At 46.8% G+C, this 21473-nt stretch overlaps 1 protein-coding gene across 5 annotated transcripts in view; it reads right to left on the bottom strand.

Moving 5' to 3' along the window:
- Nucleotides 1–21473, bottom strand: part of SLC45A4 (solute carrier family 45 member 4) — a 111759-nt gene that overhangs the window by 78325 nt on the left and 11961 nt on the right. For 3 of the 5 annotated variants that reach the window (XM_083450543.1, XM_083450542.1, XM_083450546.1), the window contains one exon: nucleotides 12709–12769. The gene's annotated coding sequence lies outside the window, so the exon portion shown is untranslated. Of the gene's footprint in view, nucleotides 1–10530; nucleotides 10718–12708; nucleotides 12770–21473 lie in introns of those variants that run through there. The other 2 variants (XM_083450544.1, XM_083450545.1) reach the window with 1 other exon arrangement.

The following is a 21473-nucleotide window of genomic DNA, read 5'->3' as shown; positions in this document are numbered from 1 at the left end:
AATAAATCAATTTGAGATGCAGATGTTAAGAAATGAATGCAATAAAGAATTGGAGGTTCCTATGTTGCCTGGACAATGGTAGTATTTTAACTTCTATAGCAAAGCTGTCAGTGGACCTGAGTTATACAACAGAAAATAATATTTAGAATTTATTGGACACTATGTTTATATAGAAAAGAACTTTCTAAAACAGCATTTTGTTGGAGATGTAATAAGCATAATGCTTCTTTAAAACACATGTTTCTAACAATGCCTTACACTTACTAAGTTTTGGGAGAAAATAATGGGTTAATGTAAGTATAACTGTGTGAAAAAGGCTAATTTTTTCATACGACAATATTCTTTTGAACCATGCACCTACTACATGGATTTTGAGAAATGGACAATGGATTCTCTGTACCCTTAATCTGGCCAAAAGACTGGTATTGCTGCATTGGAAAGATAAATATACAACTCTGTTTATTCAATGTGTTGAAGACCTGACTAGTGGATTGCTTATAGACAGACTTTGCATGGACAAGTATAATGAACTTTGGAATGCATTCATATAAAATACCGTAGATTAAAAATTGTAATTGTTAACCGTTTACAATTGTTATAGTGAAATACATTTGGTTTGGTTTCTTTTTAAAAAAATAGCAACTTATATGTAAAAAAGAGATACATACATACACTGAATTATTTTTAAAGTCATTAAAATGTATTTTAAAATTATTGAACACTGCACTTCTAAGGGCTTCTTCAAATGTTAGCTTTTTAGTGTGTGCCTGATATAGCATATCTAAACACAAAGTGTTGGTTAAAACCAGGTATTTTATATATGCACCATATAAATAACACTTGTCCAAGATCAAGGCTTGATTACAGCATGTCAGAGAGTCTAACCATACTTGCATGCAAAATTAGTGTTTTGTGAGCTGTCAAAGTTAAAAGCTAGTTTCAGTATAACTTAACTCACTGTACTTTAAAGAACTGTAGCCACAGCAGTCTGTAGCAGCAAATTGTGTATTGTGGCACCTTGGACAAGGAACCTGGATTGTTGAGTCAGGATATCATACAAATGAAAGGCTACACGAAGCAGATGGAGGGGAGACATTAAATCTGAAATACAGGAGGGGACAATGGTTGACGAAGGGCGGGTCTACACTGGTTGGCTATAACGTCAAAAATACGTTATAAAAATGTGACACCAGAGGGCGCTGCAGAGTAGTGACCTGTCAGCAATGGGAAATTGCATTGAGAGATATGTAACTTTTTTCATGGCCTTTAACAGCGTTTTTATAGATCAGTGTAGATCCAGCCCAAGTGAGAAATAAAAATAATAGGTAATAGCCGGTTATGAGTATAGCATCTAGATCAAGGGAAGTAATAGTGCCACTGTATTCTGCTCTGGTCAGACCTCACCTGGAGTACTGTGTCCAGTTCTGGGCACCACAGTTCAAGAAGGACATTGACAAACTGGAACGTGTCCAGAGGAGGGCAACCAAAATGGTCAAAGGCCTGGAAACGATGCCTTATGAGGAATGGCTAAGGGAGCTGGGCATGTTTAGCCTGGAGAAAAGGAGGTTAAGGGGTGATATGATAGCCATGTTCAAATATATAAAAGGATGTCACATAGAGGAGGGAGAAAGGTTGTTTTCTGCTGCTCCAGAGAAGCGGACACGGAGCAATGGATCCAAACTACAAGAAAGAAGATTCCACCTAAACATTAGGAAGAACTTCCTGACAGTAAGAGCTGTTCGACAGTGGAATTTGCTGCCAAGGAGTGTGGTGGAGTCTCCTTCTTTGGAGGTCTTTAAGCAGAGGCTTGACAACCACATGTCAGGAGTGCTCTGATGGTGTTTCCTGCTTGGCAGGGGGTTGGACTCGATGGCTCTTGTGGTTTCTTCCAACTCTATGATTCTATGATTCTATGACTATTTGCTTGTGGAAACGGAAACCCACATATGCAATGGGGCTTTCAGTCCCTCTTCTCCCCCCTCCAGTCCCCGTGCTCCAAACGTTCTGCTAGCCTTTGGAGCAGAACTAGGAGGCCAAAGAGGGGTGTAGGTTTTGAAGAAGTCCCTTTGCGGAAGCAGACACCTGCTGGTGCAACACAGGATCACACCCAGTGGGTATGCAGAGAGCACATCATAGAAGAAACAAAACAAAAACCCTCCTTTATACCAAGTCAGATCACTGGTCCATATAGATTAATATTGTCAACATGGACTGGCAGCAGCCCTCCGGGGTTTCAGGCAGGAGTCCAGCCCTACATGGAGGCACCAGGGAGTGAACTTGGGACCTTTTGCATGCAGAGCATAAGCTATGGCTCTTCCCCATGCTGGCAACTGGTAGTGTCAAGCATGGACACGATTCAAACTCTTAGATTAGAGTTACACAGTTATGCCGAGTAGCAGAAACAAGACTGGTCAAGTACACCAATGTGATCACCATCTAGTAGATCGTTACACAATGCCACACATCAGAAGCTGGCTACATTTATGGCAAATGAAGATTAGCTACATGAGATGCTTTCCCCCCTGTTTCCATCTGCAAGTTTAAAAGCCAAGCACGGGGCCAGTAAAAGCACAAAAAAGGCCATGTTATGCAGTCAATCAAAGTCCACAATCAAGCTTGGCAGGGCGATGCCTGTGAGCTGCCAAGCCAATGACATCTTCTCCTAGGATAAACAAACATCTTTTTTTCCAAGACCTTGGCAATGGCCCCAGACCTTGGGGTGAACTTCAGTCCTTCAGCCAGCCAAGTGGATGGAATGCAGGGTGTAAGAAGTCAAGAAGGATCACTCTGCAAGGCAGGTCTGATGAAAAAAGGGCCACGAAAGGGAGCTTGGCTAAGCATCTGAGTATCTTAATATGCAAAAGGGGAACTGCTTAATTTAAAAGGGAGGCCGAGCACATAGGAGGTATAAATAGTGCCAGCTTCTCCAACTACATTGGGCTTTAACAACTTAAGCTTTTATCCTGGCATTTGCAAAATTCCTAGCAGAGCTTACGTTAAAGTAGCCTCCATAAAGAGATCTTTAAGTACTCTTCACTGGTAATCATAGCCCCAAATCCTTGGAAAGTGAACATGAACTCTAGAAGCTGCTATAAACTCCTCACCTTGCTCCCTTCGCACGGGATGGTTCAAACTATGAATATTCGCCTCTCTGGCTTTGCACCATTTTATGTTCTAAAGCCACAGCTAATTAGGCCAGGAGAGAAAGTAATTCACCCGTAGAACCATTTGTCTCAGGGAGTTGGTGAAATCTGCATTTTTAAGGAACAGTCCCTGAACTCCCATGTAAAGGGCTGAGCTGCGTTAAGTTACCCTCTGAAATTATATAAAAATGGAGGCTTCGTAATAAATCAGCTGAAAACAGAAAAAAGTGCTAAACCTCCGCAATCTTCTTGAAGCCTGACGTATGAATAAATCCAAACACAATGCACTCAAATCAGAGAGCGAACAACACGGTGAAAGAGCCACGTGGTGAACAAAGCCAAAGAAAAACACTTGCAGAAACACAGGATTATTCGTTCCTGCTGCCTCTTCTGCTTGAATAAGTAGTCTGAATTGTGAAGCATGCACAACAGCAGCAGTCTATATAAGCTAGGTTTATGCCAGGTTTCAGGCTCCTTCAGTGTGTAAGCAACAGCTGAAAAACTATGATGTAACCTTCCCCTGAGTTTGCAAGAAGGGAGTTGTACAGCTGGGGCAATATTATATTAAGCTACAATGCCAGATGAACTCTCTGAAAGAAATGTCGAGTGCAAATGCAATATTTGGAGTGTGCCCGTCGCGGCAGAACTAACGCCCTGCATTGCATAAGATTTCAGATTCAGTCACTGACATCCCCAGTGAAAGAATCTCAGGTAGCAAAGTGGGGGGAAAGACCCCAGCCCAAGATTGAAGAGGGATGCCGACAGACAGCTGTTAAAAGGGGGCTAGAGAGACCAGTGACCTGACAGCGTCAGACCCAGCCAACACTTGCAGCAGAATGAGATGGTAAATTTGTGAGTTGGAATGTACCACTTCAGGATGGAAGTGCAGGGGTGTGCATGCAAACCCCATTTTTAAGAATTACTGCACATAAAAGCTCCTTTAATTAGAAAACTACCATGCAGATAACAGAGAAATTATCCCCGATTTTTATATTTTGTTAATGTGCTGCAGCATTCAAAACCGATCCCTCATCCCTGGCAATCTCAAATCGTACCATGTATTCTATCATCTCAGAATTCTGTCTCATTTTTCTGAACGTGTAAACCAAAGCATCTATGTATTTGCATCCCTGCCTGACTTAACAGCCTTTTTCCCGACAGCCGGAGCCTCTCTCAAGCCATGTCCCTGGAACGACTGCTTGAGAAAAACAACCAATGCCCGCTAGATGAAAACTGTGCTCCTGAAAGCCCCAGCCTAATGTTTATTTCCAAGACAACAGCTGCTGCTGCTACCTTTAAGTGCCTGCATTTCGGCATCAGCGTTTGTCATCTTTTTGGCAGCGGCCCCAGTAAAAAGTAGCCCTGAATAGCATAAATGAAGCTCGAGATACTTCACTCTTTGTTGTAAAGAACAAGATTGCTCAGAAACCATAAACTGTACAATTTCCCCTTTGGAGTTCCGAGCCCGTTCCTGAAGGAAGATTGGTTCTGAAGTGTTCATTACAAATGAGCTATTCATTTAAAGGCATAGTGCCCCAATTGTGTAGCCTCACACGAAAAAGCACGGACTCTTAGACCAAAGGCTCGCGATTTTGCTACAGTTCTCGCCAGCAAGGCTATCTTGCTCTATGAAGCAACTGTGGGCAGAATAATATGTACCGGGCAGAGCAGAGTTGCACATATAAACACACTAACCGAACGCTGTGAAGCAAGTATGACAGCTTACCAATCTCCCCCGCCTCCCAGTTATCAGACTGTTTAGAGATACACTCACCCTTCTGTTTCAAAGCCAAGCCAATATCCGCCCACTTGCGCCGAAAGCAAGCAGCAGAAGATGCGGCTGATTTTCAGCAAATGTTACCAGCAGGGCTTAAGCCAGGCAGTGCAATGCGATACAGATCATAATCAGACAGATAATTATGCCAGAGCAGAGTGCCGTGCAAGCCATTTTAAATGTACACATTTCCAGAAGTTAAATGGCAGTAAAGGGATAACACCATTAGCACTACAACTCTAGGTAAACGGACAGTTTGCAGGTGGGCATCCACATACCTTTGTAGACCAAACCCTCAGTTTGGGTACCAGTCAACACACTACGCACAAGAGCCAAGCATTGCTGCTAGGCTTCTTTGCAGATCTTCCTCCTCTTAACAGGCAGCTAGCTAATCAGCCTCTCAATCCACGTGCACCACCCGATTCGCTCCTTTTAGTTCCTCTAAAGCTGGAATCACTGACAACACCAACGAAAATAACGGGTGAAGGATCTGATGTAAGGATAACATGCAGTTAAAGCGTTATGGACTGTGGAGATAGTTATCAAGAAAACAAATTGCATTTTTCCAGGAGCAGCCTCAAGGTCAACCATGCCTTTCCCCCCCGCCCAACACCGAGAAGAAATTTCTCTTTAAATACACTTCAGCCATGCCTAAATAACTCAATATATTTCATGTGGCTTCGGGTACAACATTCCAAACAATATCTGAGAGATCTTTGACACACACACAAAAATTACTTTTGTATTTTTAGGTCTGGAATGCCTGCTTTCAGAAGTCCTATGCAGTTAACTGTGTTTGCATCTGTAACATAACTTTACACAGGCTACTGTTGCATATTTATAATACGGGGGCAAAGAAATTCAGCCCCGTTGGGGGGTCAAACCACAAATATGCAAACTGAAGCACTTTACCTGATCAGCAAAATGAATTGAACATTTGCATTACAGGCAAAGTGACACAAAACAGGATTGATTGCTGGGTTTATAGATGACACCAGTTTAAGCTTCTGCTCCCTCCTACCAGACCTGCCCAACGCCAACAAAATTTTGTCACGCAGGGAAGGTCCCCAACACTGAAAGGGAAAACCCAATACGCATTCTGGGTGCAACAGATACGATGGGGCTGACCCGCTAGGCTATATCTGGAACAGCTCAGTTGGTAAATAATGAGACACTTAATCTCAGGGTTGTGGGTTTGAGCCCACGTCGGGCAAAGGATTCTTGCATTGCAGGGGGTTGAACTAGATGACCCTTGTGGTCCCTTCCAACTCTACAATTCTATGATTTAATGACCCACAAACCACGTCTCCATATAAAGCTAATGCATACCAAAAACTGCCCTCCAAGACTCCCCCAGTAGATATAATAATAATAATTTATTATTTATACCCCGCCCATCTGGCTGAGTTTCCCCAGCAACTCTGGGCGGCTCCCAATCGAGTGTTAAAAACAATACAGCATTAAATATTAAAAACTTCCCTAAACAGGGCTGCCTTCAGATGTCTTTTAAAGAGAAGATAGCTGCTTATTTCCTTCACATCTGAAGGGAGGGTGTTCCACAGGGTGGGTGCCACTACCGAGAAGGCCCTCTGTCTGGTTCCCTGTAACCTCACTTCTCGCAGGGAGGGAACCGCCAGAAGGCCCTCGCCGCTGGACCTTAGTGTCCAGGTAGAACAATGGGGGTGGAGACGCTCCTTCAGGTATACAGGACCGAGGCCGTTTAGGGCTTTAAAGGTCAGCACCAACACTTTGAATTGTGATCGGAAACATACTGGGAGCCAATGCAGATCTCTTGGGACCGGTGTTATGTGGTCCTGATGGCCACTCCCAGTCACCAGTCTAGCTGCCGCATTCTGGATTAATTGCAGTTTCCGAGTCACCTTCAAAGGTAGCCCCACGTAGAGCGCATTGCAGTAGTCCAAGCGAGAGATAACCAGAGCATGCATCACTCTGGCGAGACAGTCTGCGGGCAGGGAGGGTCTCAGCCTGCGTACCCGGTGGAGCTGGTAGACAGCCGCCCTGGACACAGATGCCTCTCAGGATGGCAAAAAATCCCTCTCTCATGCTTTGCTACCTCCTACTATAATCACCCTGCTTGGTCACCTACAGGACACTCCACACACCAGCAGTTCTTTACCTGCAACACTTTTCTCCCCTTCCCCTTCTCTGGCTTTCCGCACCCCTCTTGTTCTTGCACCCCAAACCCTTCCCCCTTTGCCACAAGTCATTGCAACCTTCTCTATGATTCTTTCCCACCCTGTATTCCACCCTCAAAGTCTGTTCTGATAGTTGCTGACTCAAGCACTACAAGGAGCAAAGTTCCTCCCTCATTTCACTCTCTTTTCCAGGATCGCTTCTTCCCTTTTCTCCCCGTTGCACATCCTGCTTTAGAAAGAAACTCCTTGCCTCAAACCCCAAGCCCTTTGCCCACACTTAACCCATCCTGCCTCCTCAACCTGACCTTGCAGAGATAAGAATCTCTTCTCTCTCTCTCTCTCTCTCTCTCTCTCTCTCTCTCTCTCTCTCTCTCTCATTCTCTTACAACCCCTTCAGCACTTGATTTTTCTAGGGTTGGTTTTCTCACCCCTTGCATGAGCCACACACAGATCCCAACATGTGATCTCTTCTCTTACCTTATCAGACAGCCTTATGATCTCCACCCACCCGCCAGTTATCTCCTCCCATCCACCAACACACTTGGACACGCAACAAACTTTTTGCTTCTGCAGTTATTTCTCACCCAACTGCTGGGATTCTGCTCACCTTTTTGAAGTCCCTGAAGAACATCTCAAGAATAGTTCAGAAAATGTGTCTTCCCTCTTTTCCACAGGCTGTCTTCTTGCACCCCCCACCAAACCCAATTCTGTCCCTTGTCCTCTCAAACTCACCTGCCCCCTTTCTGCCTTATCCTCCTCTCCAACAACACCCCAGCCTTTCTTCTTCTGAACCCCATTTGCTAGGGTCCCTCTCTTGAATCTGCTGTTCAAAGAATTGCAGGGCTGGAAAGGACCCCGAGGGTCATCTAGTCCAACCCCCTACTTGTATCTTTCGCTTCCAAGTCAATGTACACACTCCAGGCTTTCCTCTGCCCTGTGTTGGCAGACCAACTCTGCGTTACAAAGATGCCTCCAAACACGAAGGCTGGCAACATCAACCCCGCTGTGTGGGAATCTCTTACAGACAACCTCAGTGCCTGGAGGCAGAGAGTCAGGCTGTGCAGCCACAGCGGTGACCAGCGGAGGAATGACCGCTGGGAGGAGCGCAGAAAGAAGGAACGCTGTGGTGCATCTGCAGCAGCACACCCAGACGCCTTCGTCTGCCCCAACTGCAACAAAACATGTCCCTCCTGTATCGGTTTCTGCAGCCGCAACAGGATCTGTAACTCACCAAAGGCACAATCCTCCAGCAACAAGAATCCCTCAGTCACACAACAGCCTCTGCATTCCTCCAACTCCCACCCCGGCGCCCAGAGACACACACACACCCTACTCAAATACACACACCTTTCCGTAAGAATGCCCCCTCCCCAGCCGTGAAATCCTCTTTCAAGGCAAATCCCCTAAGACACTCCTTTGTGTGTTTCCTTTTGGGTCCTTTCCTCCACCACTCTCTTTCTCAAGGAGTTCTGATCCCTAAGCCCACCCTGATGTGGGCTTGGTTCCCTGAATTGCTCCGCTGGTCTGACAGATATATATTTTAGAAAACCACAAATCAGGCAGCCTTTAGATTAACTGGTTTGTGGCAGGGAATGATTGGTAAATCCACACAGGTTTATGGAGCTGTCAGCCACATTAAGGCACCAAAAAACTATTCTCATTCTTTTTATTCCTTATGTTTACATGCCACTTTCTCCCCAAGGTGACATAAATGTGGTTCTTGGGATGTCTCCCATCCAGTGACTAACCAGCGGTCAGCAAGCTTTTTCAGCAGGTGGCTGGTCCACTGTCCCTCAGACCTTGTGGGGGGCCGGACTATATTTTGGAGGGGGGAAAAACGAATTTCTATGCCCCACAAATAACCCAGAGATGCATTTTAAATAAAAGGACATATTCTACTCATGTAAAAACACGCTGATTCCCAGACTGTCTGTGGGCTGGATTTAGAAGGTGATTGGGCCGGATCTGGCACCAGGGGAATAGTTTGCCTTCCCATGGACTAAACCCAAACCTGGTTAGCTTCAACCAAGGTGTCTTCACACCAAATTCCAGGAAATACTTGTTTGGTTTTCATATTCCAAGAGCACTTTTTTTTTGCTGCTTGCTGCTCTTAGGCCTTGCTTGTGGGCTCCCTACAACCACCAGACAGACCAATATCGAAAACAAAATACTGGGCAAGATTTTCGCACTACATTTATATCCCACCTTTTCTCCAAAGAGCTCAAGGTGGCATCCCTTTCCCCAATTTAATTCTCACAGCGTCCCTGTGAGGTAGGTTGGGAAGGTAGTGACTGACCCAAGGTTACAGAGATACATCAGCTGAGTGAAGATTTGAACCCTGGTATCCCAGACCCAACACTCTAACCACTAACCCCATCAACACAAGGCAACTTGCAAGGCTAGAATACACATTGAAAACAAATCCTAAAGATTGCTTTATTTTTTTTCCAAAATGGAGCCAAGCACGTACTTGAATAAATTTGTTCTCAGGAGTTTAGATTACCTCTGCATAGAACCCACAAGTTCAGACTCACTCTACCCCCGATATTCTGGTATTCTTCAGCAATTTTACCTACAACAGCTGAGTAAAACCTCCAGGAGCAGAGACACTGTACCTCCAAATGCCACCTGTTTCAGGGTGGGGCATTCAGCAGCAGGGAAAGCTGCAAAACCTTATAAGACTGCTATGGGGGGCAAACAACACAGAAGACTGCTGTAGCTGGACCACTCCGATGTGCAGGTGTGTGTCAGGGACATGGGACAAAAGCGTTGTGTGGATGGTGCATCTCAAGGAAACACCCCACCCCAGGCAGTCTGTTCCGACCTGCAGGTGAGTGTCAGGGACACGGGACAGAAGAGTCATGTGGATGGCGTGCCATTGCCATCCCTGCCTCGGGGAAACCCCCCACTCCAAACCACCTGCCCCTACACACAGATGCGTGTTATGGTCACGGGTCAGAAGGGCCGTGTGGACGGTGCGCCTGTGCTCTCCCTCCCTCACAAACACCTCCTACCCCTCCTGGTGGCCCATTCCGACCTGCAGGTGCGTGTCAGGGTCGCGGGTCAGAAGGGCTGTATGGATGGTGTGCCTGCGCTCTCCCTCCCTCACAAACACCTCCTACCCCTCCTGGTGGCCCGTTCCGACGTGCAGGTGCGTGTCAGGATCGCGGGTCAGAAGGGCTGTATGGACCGCGGTCTTCCGCAATCCCTCCCGCAAGAACACCTCGTACCCCTCCCGTCGCCCCGTTCCGACGTGCAGGTGTGTGTCAGGGTCGCGGGTCAGAAGGGCCGTTTGGACCGCTCTCCTCCGTTCTCCCTCCCTCACGAACACCTCCTACCCCTCCCGGCGCCCCGTTCCGACGTGCCGATGCGTGTCAGGGTCGCGGGTCAGAAGGGTCGTGTGGACCGCGCGCCTCCCCCCCCCCCCGCCCGCGGCCCTCCCCTCCGCGGCCGGTACCTGCTCCTGCCGGAGCGCGCTGCTCTGCCGGGGCCCGGCTGCTCCCCCTCGCAGGGGCGGGCTGCTTGCTGCGCCGGGCTGCTCCGCAGGGGCCGGGTCCTGTCCGGTCACGGTCGGGGTCGCGGGCGGGTCGGCCGGGCGTCGGGCTCTGTCACGGCGACCGGGCAGCGGCGGAGGCGGCAGCGGGCTCCGAAGCGGGCGGCGCAGGCGGGCGCTTTATACCCTCGGCTCCTCGGAAACCGTCTCCGCGCAACGCTTCCGCTTCCGCCCCTCCCTCGCGCCCGCCCGCCTCATGAATATGCAAATCGGGGCGCGCGAGGAGGGGGGCGCCTGAGGAGCGAAGGGCGAGAGAAAGAGGGAGGGGAGGCGGCCAGCCAATGAGGGGGAGGGCAGGGCTCCCTCCGCAGCGCGCCGATTGGCTCCGCTCGCAAGGAAATAGAACGCGCGCACCGCGAAGGTGGGAGAACCTGCAGAGCCCAGTGACGCTGCTAAGAGGGCTGCAGCATCACACTAGCAAAGCCTGGGCAAAAGGTTGGGGGGCTGCTGAAAGGGCGCCCGCTAGGAATCAGAGGGAGGGAGAGGGGCATGGCGAAAGCTAATGGCGGGGGCGAGTGGCAGGAATCGCAAAGTACCTTGCGGGGGCAGGAAAGGCTCGTCGGGGGATGCAGAGGCAAGCGCTCTATGCGCGCGCCGGGGGAGACTTAGAAAGGGTTGCATTCTGTCCAGGGCAAAAGGTGCGGGGAAGGATCGCCGGCATTGCACGTTTTGCGTGTGCAGATAGGTGCCGGCTAGTTTGCAGCCGGTGCGTGCGCGCGTTCGCGCTCAAAAACAAGCCCAGTGGTGCATAACTCCCAAGCAGCCTCAGAATGCTGATTATTATTCCCTAAAGTTAAGCTGGCTTTAAAAATAACAAACGCCCTTCACTAAAGCCCTTCTGCACATGATGGATGGTGGAAAAGAAATCCTACACATGTCTGCACTTGCCTGGCTTGGAACTGATCTGCCTAGAATGGATTCTAGCAGGTGCCTTTCATATGGCAGAGGTTTATTTGCTCATTCTCCGTATGGGCAAAAAACTCTTCTCCCAAGGAACTCGGATCTGCATACACAAAGTAATGCCAACAGCCCGATGAGGTAGGCATGGCTGAGAGGGACCCTGCCTTACCCAAGGGATCTGGAATTGGGTACAATATAGTCAATGTAGGTTAAACCACAGAGCCTAGGACTTGCTGATCAGAAGGTCGGCGGTTCGAATGCCCGCGACGGCGTGAGCTCCCGTTGCTCAGTCCCTGCTCCTGCCAACCTGGCAGTTCGAAAGCACATCAAAGTGCAAGTAGATTAATAGGTACCACTCCGGCGGGAAGTTAAACAGCGTTTCTGTGCGCTGCTCTGGTTCGCCAGAAGTGGCTTAGTCATGCTGGCCACATGACCCGGAAGCTGTTCCCTTGGCCAATAAAGTGAGATGAGTGCCGCAACCCCAGAGTCGGTCACGACTGGACCTAATGGTCAGGGGTCCCTTTACCTTTTTAGTCAACAACACCATAGTAGGGAATCCTGGGAAATTGACTTTAAAAAAGAAAAGAAAAATACAGCTGCTGAAAACACTGACAAGCAATTGACAATGAAATATAATTAAGCTACCAAGAAGAAAAGAAAAAGCCAATTAAAGTTAGTTGGGAAATAGCAAGAAGCAATCAGAAAAATATATCATCCATACGATTTTCTGGAAACTCCCCCCCCCCCAAAAAAAGAGAGTTTTAGGGAAGGTTATTCCACAAACAAGGTGGCAGCACAGAAAAGTCTATAGTTAATGATCAATGTGCAGTACATCCTAGCGCAGCGGCTCCCAATTAGTACTGCGGACTCCCTGTTCTTCAAAAGGGCCTCCTACTTTTGAAACTGTTGATATCTCTGTGGTAGTTTTTGTTATGTGAACGGTGCCACCGTACCCTTCAACATGTCCCAGTGCAAAGTCAGGTCACGCAACTTCTTGGCTCTGCTCCTGCAAGAGTCACATGCCCACGTGAGAGCATGGCGCCCAAAATGGGATGTCTCAGATGGTGGCCAGTTATGTACCACGGGCCCCCTGGGTGGGTTACAGGGATCCCCTGTGGTCCACAGACCAATTGGGAACCACTGTGCACAACCAATCCCTGTGGGTTGTGATAAGGATCTTACCTTGCTCAGATGTAATGTGCTGCAGCAAGCCTTGAGCTCACACACTTCTCCTCCAGTGTGCCTGCAAGGAAGATTTGAGAAGCTGAAACTTTCATTTTATTTTTTTTACATCTTGCTGTGATGTCTGAAGTTCAACAAACATCGCTCAGTTCTATGAGTACTGAAAGCAAGTCCCCTGCAAACCAAAGTTTATGACGCTGGCTTGTTCTCAGTAATCATTGATAAGACTGACTGTAGTTTAGGGTTTGGACAACACAGTAAACTTTGGTTCGTCTAAAATGGGAATGCATGCTTTACAGAACCACCTGTTTCCGTGGGAGAAAATTCGAAAACTGCAGCTCCAAGCCACAGAGTTCACAATAATCAGTTGTCTATCATTATCTTCAGTCTTGTGACTTTTCCAAGAAATGAGTTAACCAGTTTCGGCAGCCTCAAGGCAAAATCTTCAGCTAAGTGGTGGGTACCCAAATTAGCTGAGTACCGTATTTTTCGTCCCATAGGACGCTCCGTCCCATAGGACGCACCTAGTTTTTTTGGGGGGAAATTTCCTTTATTTCCACCCCAAAACCAGGTCGGGGAAACCGAACCAGGTCGAGGAACAGCGGGATGGCGGCGCTGCGCCTCCTTGCTGTCCCCCGAGCTTGTGGGGCTGGCTGATGTCTGTCTAGTGCGCGGGGCGCGCCGGGCGGCAGGCTGCTATCCGCAGCGTGGGGAGCCCTGCGGGGAACTCCTGCAGGGCTCCAACACGCTGTGGATGTCTGCCCGGCGTGAGGGGCACTCTGCCGGGCGGCAGGCTGCTATCCGCAGCGTGGGGAGCCCTGCAGGAACTCCCGCAGGGCTGCCTAGGCTACGGATGTGTTCCTGAAGCCTGGAGAGCGAGACGGGTCGGTGTGCACCGACCCCTCTCGCTCTCCAAGCTCCAGCAAAAGCCTGCATTCGCCCCATAGGACGCACCCAGAGTTCCCCTTCATTTTTGGAGGGGAAAAAGTGCGTCCTATAGGGCGAAAAATACGGTACTTAAAAATGCCACTAAGTTTTTGTTGTGGCTAAAATCTACCAACAGCTTTGAAAAACTCACTCTCTTTTTCTCTCTGGTCATAGCTTGAGTCAACCAATGAAGTATACAGATTTGCAATTTCATGCTATGCCCACAAGGATTTTGTGTCAGATCTTCTTTATATATTACTGGGATGGGCAGTTGTCAAACACCAAATAGAATTGTACAGTTGGAAGGGCCTCTGGGAGTCATCTAGTCCAACCCCGGGAATACAGGAATCTCAGCTAATGCACCCATGGCACATGACCATCCAACCTCTGATTAAAAACCTCCAGTGAAGGGGAGTCCACTACCTTCCAATAGAGTCCACAAGATTCAACCAGCAAGGCAATGTTTTTTGGCCCTTGGTGATCCTACCAAATAATATTTTATTCATTTAAAAGCTTTTCTAAACCGCTTAATGTTTCTAATCTCTGAAGTGGTATGCAAAATACAAACATAAAAACAGTATAATAAAATTTGAGGGTTGAAAGTTCTGCTGAGAGTAGACCGATTGAAATTAGCTATGTTTTTATATATGCTGGAAGCTGCCCAGAGTGGCTGGGGCACAAATAATAGATTATTACTACTACTAATATTACTATGAGTGTAAGTCATGTCTATTAACTTCATTGGTCTACTCTTAGTAGGCCTGGTATTGGATACAACCCAGAGATGATAAGAAGAATCCACTAATAAAAAGAGTCAAATTTTAATGGTCAGGAAAAACCTTGTTAATCTTTACAAGACGTCCAGAGCAATTGTGTTTATTTAAAAGCATCTTAATCCAGGTAGAGTTGAGAAGTTAGCCGGTTTTATTCACAGAGATGAAACATTTTAATGTCAATTTTCAGCGAACAGGTAAACAAAGTCACACATCTTAAAAGACTTGTTCCTGAAACCCCTGGTAGCAGCACATCTGGAAATCTCACAAAACTGGAAGAGGTTGGAGAATCTATTTGTAGCCGATACTCTAGAATGTGGCAGTTGGCGTTGAATGAAAAGCAAAGCGATTCAGAAAAGCAAGGGGCGAGAAAGACATAAAAATATTTACTGAGGTATGGTCTCCTTGCCTCCAGTTTGCCAACTTCAGACACAGATGGCAGAACCCCATCATCTCAAATCTTATTCTGGTGTGCTGTGTCAGTAGCAGGAGTACTTAGAATGCATTTTCCGATAATGTGCTCCCTATAATATTTGTGACACTGTAGTGTTGTTAAATATGTGTTTATTGGTTGGAAAACTTAATAAAAAAAGTACCATGTAGGTATTTCATGATAAACATTTCCTTGGAAGTTCCTTTGTGGATTTGAAATGCTTTACTTAATAAATAAAGACAGGAGATTCACGAGAGCTGATTATTTCCCATAGTTCTTACCTAGTAAAGTCAGGACCAGAAGGCAAGTTCACTTTACACACCCCTAGCTTTCCTGCAGGAAGAAAAGGGGAAATTCCACTACTCCCTAAAGTAAATAGTCTGCCAGGGCACATTCTCTTGATCACAGGGGTTAATAAGTAATGAATCGGGTGTCTGGTGCTTTGGTGGCTATTGTCTGGCAAAACCCAGAATACTTGTGTCAAGGTGTGCTTTTGAGGCACTGCAAGAAAGGATACACAAAGCCAATGTCTTGCGCTAACTCGGAAACAGCTGTGTGTCAGGCTTGGGAATATATGTAAGCTCCCAAGGCCTGCTCTTCTGTATTTTCAAGATCCACAGTACAGATCAACATTTGTGATGGCTGCTTTTTTCATATCTAATAAACAGCCAGAGACATAAGTACTCCGGGCAGCGGGGAAGACATTGAGTGGTCTATATCAGGTTGTGTATTGGGACATAGGAAGTTTCCTTATAGTAGGTGAGACCATTGGCTCACCTTGCTCGATAATGTTTGCATTGACCTGTAGTGTTAACCTTGAAAATGCAAGAAGTGAGATGGCCATCTCTACAGCTAGAAAGCAGCAAGGAATGGCCAGAGTGATTTTGAGCCGTGCCTTGTGAGTGTTTGCCCTAGGTTTCCAAGTTTCCTAAAACTGGTCCAGGAACACAAGGGTTTAAAGAGGTGAAGAGCTAACTATGGCATGTTTATTATTAGCAAAAGCATGGGGGGGGGGGAGACACACACACTTGCCATCTGGGAGATTCTGGAGAAAGGAAATGTGGAATATTAAGTTAATGAGGAAGATTACTAGCTTATAAGCCTTTATGGAGAGGAAGGAGGAAATAGCCTTTTTAACATACCATTTCCAACAATCATTACATAACTTCTTATCTTATACAATATTTTAGACTTCCGTCAACAACTTCTGAAGATTTTCTGTTCTTTAGCACTTGTTCTGCATTTCTTAATTTCTCTATTGCTTTTAATTATCATTAACGAATAGTTCTCCTCATAGTCTTTCTTGCAATATTTCAAATAATCCTCCTTACAGAACTTCTTGCAGCCCTACTAGCGTAATCTGTTTATTACAACTGCTTTTCAAATAGTTCAAATATTTACTCCAGTCTTCTAAGAATCTCTGATCCCGCAGATTTCGAATCCTTCCTGTTCCTGTTAATTTATCCAAAGAACTAATTCTGTATCTTAGCCTTGTCCTAATATGCTTTGGCTTCAACTTTTTGAAAATAAAAAAGCACTTGAACCCTTTGCAGCTGAATTTGCTAGCCAACTCCAATGAAATGCATTGGGTGGCTATCGAAGAGGATTAGACAAATTCATGGAGGGCAAAGTGTTTGATGGTTCCTGGTTGTGATGGCTGTGTAACCTTCCTCCACTGTTGGAGGCAAAAATAGTTGTTGGGATTTGCAAGTGCAGTTGATCCCAGGACCTCCTTGCAGGCTTCTGTGGGCCACTGTGAGAACAGGACGGGATGGGCCTTTGTCTGGTCTAGTAGAGTGTCTTCTTATGCTCTTATGCTCTGTGCTGGGTAGAATGATGTGGAAGTCTTGTCCACCATGTTTCATCACATGCAGTCACAAAATGTTGAAAACGTGACCCTTAAAAACTCATGAAGCTGCTTTATATCAAGTCAGAACCACCGTCCTTGTTAGGATATAGTTCCGTTGCACCTTAAAAGGGTACAGGCATGATGTTTGTGTGTCGCATGCCTGTTTACTTCCAGCACTTTCTAGGAACTTCCATTTGTATATAGCTTTTATGTTACTGCTGTTTTGCTGGACACGAACTTTGTTCCTGGACTATGCTGAATAAAGTGCTGTACATTATGCTGTAAGGTAAAGGGACCCCTGACCATTAGGTCCAGTCGTGGCTGGCTCTGGGGTTGCAGCGCTCATCTCGCTTTACTGGCCGAGGGAACCGCCGTTTCTCTGCAAACAGCTTCCGGGTCATGTGGCCAGCATGACTAAGCCGCTTCTGGCGAACCAGAGCAGCGCACGGAAACGCCGTTCACCTTCCCACCAGAGCGGTACCTATTTATCTACTTGCACTTTGACGTACTTTTGAACTGCTAGGTTGGCAGGAGCTGGGACCGAGCAACGGGAGCTCACCCCGTCACGGGGATTCGAACCGCCAACCTTCTGATCGGCAAGTCCTAGGCTCTGTGGTTTAACCCACAGCGCCACCTGCGTCCCTACATTATGCTGTACATTATGCTTAAACATCTCTCTGTCCGCGTCTTCTGCTGTGAGAAGATTTACACACTCTGCTGACAGAGCATGCACGGGTCTCTAAACGTAGCTGAGGCTCGTGTGGCTGTTTGATGCTGTTCCAAGGGAGACCGGCTGCCGGCAGGTGGCTGGAGCCAGCTGGGGACCTGCCTGATACCCCCGTCTTCCTGGCAGCATCCCAACAGTCCTTCTAGCTCAGGATTGCCCTTGAAGCAGATCTCCAGTGTTTTAGCCAGCCCTGACCCCTAAGATGCCAAGAATCTGGGATCTTCATGTACTTGACCTCTGAGCTTTGACCCCGCCATAAAACCTAAACATCTCCATTTTGTTTTATTTCTGGCCCAGATGCCTCATGAGGCCCCAAACATTTGGGGGCAACTCCTTGACAGGGGAACTTTTTAAGCACAAGGGTTCCTGTGATCTTGACCCTTGTGACTGAAGGATGGCAGTGTTATTCTATGCCTAATAACCTCCCCAATAAGCAAACAGGCACAGAGTTTCTTACATGCCATCAGAACAAAAGTGACAATGATTAACCCATCAGTTAAGCATGACTGTAGCTAAACTGGGGTGTATATTTATGATTTGTTTTATCTGATTGGAAGCCAAAGTGTGGCTTTCGGCTGGGTTAATCTACAATGAGAACAGGCCACCCAGCAATTTGTGCTCAAGCTAGCTAGACTGGGGAAAACATGCATCAAGAAGCACAAGTTGGGCTGGTTTGAAGGCACATGGAGACTCCAACATTACTGAAGCTCAGCAGGTTTGGGGTGAGCCAATGGCTGTAGAGGAAGCCACCAGAAGGTTATGTACATGACCTTGATTTTGACCAGGCATCCAGCCCTACCTCCTTCCCCCAACTCATGACAATACGGAGCTAAATGGGCCAGTGGTCTGAGCTGGTGCAAGGCAACCTCTGTGTAAAAGCATGTTGGGAAGGACAAGGTTTTGAAAGACCCCTGGACTTACTTTCAAGCTATTATTTTTGTCTCTCAGAAAAAGCAACCGAGTTCATCGCCAGACTGCGAATGCTTCCCACATACATCTGCCAGTACATTCCTGACATTGGGGCAAGCTTTGGTGGTAAGGGGGTGGAGGAGGAAAGGAAGAAAGGAGATGGTGGAAAGGAAAAGAAGTATTTGTTCCCAGAAGGTGGGACAGGGGAGGTGTAATCTCAGAACGACAATGTCCAGTGTTCTGTAGGAAGAGGAGACAGGCGTTAAACCAAGGCTAGATCTAGACACAATCAAAAAAAGCTTTTCAGAAAAAAACGTGTTGTAACCCTCAAAGTGGGAAATCACAGCCATCTAGTGTCACAGCGTTATAACATATACAGTGGAACCTCAGGTTACGTTACCCTCGAGTAATATAAACTTCGGGTTGTGAAAGCTGCAAACCCAGAAGTGTTTTGCCTCTCATGCATGCGCGGAAGAAGAAGAAGAGTTCGGATTTGATATCCCGCTTTATTACTACCCGAAGGAGTCTCAAAGCGGCTAACATTCTCCTTTCCCTTCCTCCCCCACAACAAACACTCTGTGAGGTGAGTGGGGCTGAGAGACTTCAGAGAAGTGTGACTGGCCCAAGGTCACCCAGTAGCTGCTTGTGGAGGAGCGGGGAAGCGAACCTGGTTCACTAGATTACGAGTTCAAGCATTCTACCGCCGCTCACGCATGCGCAGAAGCAGTCTCCGGTTGCGAAAACCTCGGGATATGGCCGGACCTCTGGAATGGATCCCGTCTGCAACTGGAAGTACCACTGTATATAAAGCAGTTTTTCTTTAATAATGTAGCTGAGTCCCAATTTAAGTCTTTCAGATGTCCTTAATTTATTGACCAAGGATGATGGCTTGTGCTTGCTAACACACACTAACCCTACCCTACCATTTCACAACTGCGTCAATGGCTTTGTTGGTTGAGAATGTGCATTTTGAAAGCATCCAAAGACAAAATCCACACCTCATTAAACAAGCACGGATCTCTCTTCAGTGTCCCTTATCGTTGTAAGCTGGTATTGTGCAATACCTGCCACCTCCCTTTCTATTGTTGTTCTTCAGATTACTGTAATGCTTAATGTGTTTATTTCTCTGAGACTCTGCATTGCAAAGGACATTGCCAGGAATGCAGAACTGTCAGCTTTTGTGCTCGGTCAATATTAGAACACACTTCTGTCTTTGCATATATTCAATCCTTTAAAAAAAGTATTGGCATAAGGTCCGAAAGATACAATAGGAGGAAATTTGCATCCATCTCAAGCAGTCCGTGTTGGCAGGTGAGAATGACTCCACAGCTATTATTCCTGGCCTAGTCTCAACTTTCTGAGATGGCAGTGTTGCGGGAGTGATAACCCCTTGTTGCTGGCACAGGCTGGCTGATTTCTCCCAATAGATCACAAGCAATGTTCTTGGGAAGAACCCCCAACAGAGGAGGCAGAGGCAGCTGGCTAAGCCCAGGCAATCTAATAGGCACTCAGCCTTTAACAGGGTCAGTGTACGTCTGGAATTTCCCAAACATACCAGGAATATTGTAGTCGGAAGCAGTGTCTGAGCGGAAATTGGGAAAATGTCTGGCAGAATCCAGACGTATGGTAACCCATGTCTTTTGGGGGAATTTGGCCCCCCAAAAAACTCAACGACTTTTGCCAAAACTAAAAAAACAACTGTTATGTACTGAAGTTCTCAACCTGGGCCAGCAGGGGGATACTGTAGATAGTTATGCAAATAAGGGATCGAAAGTGACGTTCAGTGATTGGATAGTTTTAGAAAATTGTTATAGTTACGTTGTACTGGAGCTCTATATAAGCAGGCTGACTGACCACTTCAGTTCTGTTCTGTTCTGGCCTCTGAATAAACAAGAGCTGTTTGAAGAATCGCTGTGTTGTCTGATATGTTCACCCACAACTTAACACTGGCGACGAAGGTGGGATCGATGGACATCGGAGCACAGCCAGATGCGGCCACCCTCTGAGCTGAGCTGAATCACTGAGCTGAATCACTGAGCGAAATCACTTGTGTCGTCTGATATGTTCACCCACAACTTAACAACAACATCATTATCACTTATTGAAATATGGCAACCCTACTTTAGAGGGGCAACCTGAAGAATCGACAGGTAAGAAGATGGGGCAGGATTGCAACAGAGTGGGTGTGGCAGGAGCTATGCCTACATGACAAGTTATACATTGGCCGGAGTTCAGCAGAGGATTAAGCCTACAGGATCTCCATGGATTTCAGCTATAGGCCTGTGCACCCAGATGCATGCTGCTTTGTAGCTAGTAAAGAACCTGCTAATGTGATGATGGAAACTAGAGGTGGAAGGGTTCAAAACAATTCTGATGTAGAGAGGTGGGTGAGTTCAAGGCATTTTTTTTTAAGTTGAAGCTTCATCACAGTGCATAGCTTCTTTAACATTTCAAGAGAAATAAAAGGGAGTACTTATCCAACCAGCATATAGTTAACTTGTGGAACTCACTCCCCCATGAGGCAGGCATGGCCACAAACCTGGATGCCTTTAAAAGAGGATTCGGTATATGTAGAATCATAGAATCATAGAATCATAGAGTTGGAAGAGACCACAAGGGCCATTGAGTCCAACCCCCTGCCAAGCAGGAAACACCATCAGAGCACTCCTGACATATGGTTGTCAAGCCTCTGCTTAAAGACCTCCAAAGAAGGAGACTCCACCACACTCCTTGGCAGCAAATTCCACTGTCGAACAGCTCTTACTGTCAGGAAGTTCTTCCTAATGTTTAGGTGGAATCTTCTTTCTTGTAGTTTGGATCCATTGCTCTGTGTCCGCTTCTCTGGAGCAGCAGAAAACAACCTTTCTCCCTCCTCTATGTGACATCCTTTTATATATTTGAACATGGCTATCATATCACCCCTTAACCTCCTCTTCTCCAGGCTAAACATGCCCAGCTCCCTTAGCCGTTCCTCATAAGGCATCGTTTCCAGGCCTTTGACCATTTTGGTTGCCCTCCTCTGGACACGTACCATATGTACCATATATGTAAAGCAAATTGCTTCCTGCAAGGAATCCTGGGAATTTGCCCCTGACAGTTCTCAGCACCCTCAACAAACTACGAATTCCAGGATTCTTGGGTGTGTGC

Source organism: Podarcis tiliguerta (genome assembly GCF_965153285.1).
Source record: "Podarcis tiliguerta genome assembly, chromosome: 7".
Lineage (NCBI taxonomy): Eukaryota > Metazoa > Chordata > Lepidosauria > Squamata > Lacertidae > Podarcis > Podarcis tiliguerta.
The sequence above is the reverse complement of the archived record's forward strand: the minus strand, read 5'-3'. Positions and strand labels throughout refer to the sequence as shown.